The sequence below is a fragment of the Sinocyclocheilus anshuiensis genome, unplaced genomic scaffold (genome assembly GCF_001515605.1).
Source record: "Sinocyclocheilus anshuiensis isolate Anshui unplaced genomic scaffold, SAMN03320099.WGS_v1.1 scaffold907, whole genome shotgun sequence".
NCBI classification, from domain to species: Eukaryota; Metazoa; Chordata; class Actinopteri; order Cypriniformes; family Cyprinidae; genus Sinocyclocheilus; species Sinocyclocheilus anshuiensis.
The window spans coordinates 605,543-609,356 of NW_015546133.1; positions in this window are offsets into that span (position 1 = coordinate 605,543).

Consider the following 3,814-nt stretch of genomic DNA (forward strand, 5'->3'; position numbering starts at 1 on the left):
TATGAATAGTCAAGTAAATCTAAGTTGTTTCAGTCTTGTAAATGTTCGTCTTGGAACATTAATAACAATATAAAAGTCATTTGGTACCAGTGGCCTCTGCAATTTACTTATGCTAATGATGCTTTTGAAAAATGCTGCCCAGGCTGATTTTTGAAACTCTCATAGGAACTGATATTGAAGAACATTCTGTTTTACTGTTAATTCTTTGTTCAACAGAGGCAATTAGAGGAAAAATGCAGAAAATACAGCGAGGAAATACAGCAGAAAGAGAAAAAACTTAAGGAGCTTAGAAAGGCTGTGGATTCTTACAAGGTCAGTTTTAAAAGGAGAATTGTGTTGAGCTGGAAAAGGTCAACATGGAAATAGGGATGTCCTGAGCCGTTCAAGGATCGGAGAAGATCAAGCTTGCCGACCAACTGCTCACCGGGCGCTGCAGCAAAACTGCCCACTGCTCTGGGTGTGTGTTCACGGTGTGTGTGTGTGTGTGTTCACTACTCACGGGTGTGTGTGTGCACTTGGATGGGTTATATGCAGAGCACAAATTCTGAGTTCGGGACACCATACTTGGCTACTGTACACATCATGTCACTCACTTTTTCACTTTACATAGAGTGCACACACACATACACATATATATTACTTTTATTCTCTGCACAACTCTGTATACATTGGATTGATTTGAATAACTTTAATGTACTTGCATTGTGCATCAAACACTAGGAATATAAAAGTATTGGATCGGGACTCGGTATCGGCAGTTACTCAATATTCAATTACTCAAATCGGATTGGGGGCACAAAAAAAATGGTTGGGACATCCCTACATGGAAATCCAGTGTTAGGCCACTTTCCAGTCAGAACCCCACTGTGGGAACATACTGTCTGAGAACCCTGATTTTGTGTGTCCTAACAGCGCTCCGCTCAGGCAGCAGTGGATGACAGTGAGAGGATCTTCACTGAACTGATTCACTTCATTGAGAGAAGACGTTCTGAGGTCACACAGCTGATCAGAGCTCAGGAAAAGGCTGCAGTCAATCAAGCTGAAAAGCTCTTGAAGAGACGAGTCGGGGATTTGTTTTCTGAAGGGGAGAGACACGCAGCTGGAGCAGTTGTCACACACAGACGATCACATCCATTTCCTTCAGGTGACAGAATTCAGGCAAAAGATCCTGATATTAAAGAGGACTTTTACTAATTTTATTCATTGATAAGTTCTTTAACCAATAATATAAGGATTGTAAACTGTGTAACATTTATTTAGAGTAGAATTATCATTGAAATGCTGGAGAAAGATGATTTCATTTATTTAAGCTGAATGTCTTTATTGTAATTCTGTTTTTGTGTCTGTAGAGTTTCGGGCCTCCCTTTTTGCCTTGTATAAACATACCTAACATCGCTGTCAGTTCCCAGCTCTCTTTTGACAGTATTGTAAAATCTGTCTCTCTGCTGAGAGGGAAACTGGAAGATTTCTGTAAAGAGGAGATAGAACGGATTTCTGCTAGAGGTAAGATACTGGTGGCATGATGTGTCCTTTAACTGGTTTTCAATCCTGGTCCTGGGGACCCACTGCTCTGCACATTTTGTGTGTCTCCCTTATTTGACCTGATTCAGATCATCAGCTCATTAGGAGAGAGCTCCATGAACTGAAATGAGTTTGTCAGATAAGAGAGACATACAAAATGTGCAGAGCAGTGGGTCCCCAGGACCAGGATTGAAAACCACTGCTTTGACTTATAGATGTGATGTATAGATAGATAGATAGATAGTACTCATTTTGTATAAATGTTTAAACTGTATAATGAATACATTTGATCTTTGCATAAAAACATCACACTTTTCCATTGGTCTCCATAGTGAAATACATCCAGATCACTGCCACCAATAATCCCAAGGCTAGGGAGGAGTTTTTAACAATGTAAGTGTTTCTATCTATCTATCTATCTATCTATCTATCTATCTGTCTGTCTGTCTGTCTGTCTATTGTATGTCTGTCTGTCTGTCTGTCTGTTCAAATTCACAGGAAAACTAATTATTTCCCAGTATGCCATTCTTTCTTTGATATACCCACCTCTGTCTGTCTCAGGAGAACACAGTCATTACTTATACTGACAAAGGCCAGCTGTGTTTTGTACATCCAGACAGATTTAAAGTCAGCCCTCAGGTGTTGTGTAGAGAGAGTGTGTGTGGATGTGCACACTGGGAGGTTGAGTGGAGTGGGAATTGTTGGGTGGGAATATCAGTGTCTTATAAGAGCATCGACAGGAAGGGTGATGAGGGTGAGTTTGGATATAATGACCAGTCCTGCACATTGCGAAACACTAACTTAGATCTCTTATTCACACATAATTCTGTACACAGTAAAATCATTGCACCCCTACAGTCCTCTAGAATAGGAGTGTATGTGGATCACAGTGCAAGAATTATGTCCTTCTACAGTGTCTCTGACAAAATGACCCTTCTCAAAAGAGTCAAGACCACATTCACTCAGCCCCTTTATCCTGGATTTATGGTTTTCAAAGGATCAAGCTTGAAACTATGTGATCTAACAACATAACTGATACATTGTGATTCGACAAATAGTATTATCATATCAATATTATATTATCAGTGTTGTTATTGTTAACTACAACTGTTTAAAACTGTTTAAAATCGTTTTCATTAACTGAAATAACGCTGAAATAAAATATAAACCTCGGGTGAAAAACTTAAACTTGAAAAATGAGAAATGTAACCTGGGCAACCAATTGAAATTAAACGTAACTAACCTAAAAAACTAACAAAAAAAGAACAAAATTACTAAAACTTAAATAAAAATTAACATGAAAACTGAAAAGATAAAAATAAAAGCTAATTCAAAAATGAATAAATGCTATAATAGTATATACTAAACAAACATATTATATCATAAAAAATACTATATGAGTAAAAGCGGTCACTGCAGTCCTTCCCCATCATCATGTGTGTTTTAATATATGTAACTCTGTAACTGAGTTATTCTGGATATTTACTCTTCAAATTTTATCACCTGTGGGTATAAATGATGAACCACTGTTCAATGTGGTGCTGTAGTGTGACATTTTTAATGTATTGTATTTTCAATCTATTGCGTTTATATCTGAGTAAAAATTTGTTTTGAGATAACCTTTCTACAGGATGTTTCTAATATTATGATGTGTCACGTCATTGATTGTGATTGGTAATCATGTATCATTGCAGTGATTGGCCATATGCTGTTTTTAAATGAGGTTGTGCCTGCATATTTTTGTATACCTGATGAAGGTCATAAGGCTGAGACATTGTTAATAAAGTATTGTATATATATATGCAATACTATTGATATATGTACACACAATTGATATTGTGCGGGACAGTTGAGGCTTTTATTTATTTTTTTGGTTTGGTCTGTTTTCCTACACACCTATCTATTACCTGCAGGTGTGCGAGGTTAATGGTTCATTTTTAACATTTGGTTTGCCTTACAACAACATTTCCATTTTCTTTTTTAAACTTTTACTTAACTATTTCTTTTTTTCCTTAATGAATTTATGTAATTGATTGATTTTATCATGAGAAATAAAAAAGTTCATGTGTTCTTTCAGTATATTTATTTTCCATTTCCTCACAAATACACACTTTAAATAAAAAAATATATTTTTTACTTATTTTTTTCTATTTTAATCTGTGGAAAACGGCATAGGCCTATAATGGCATGCCTGGGTTGCCCATGAAACAAAATACCATAGTAACAATTAACCATTAATTAATTAAATTAATTAATGTTATTGAAAAGAAATGACAGGTTATTACAGTGTTTG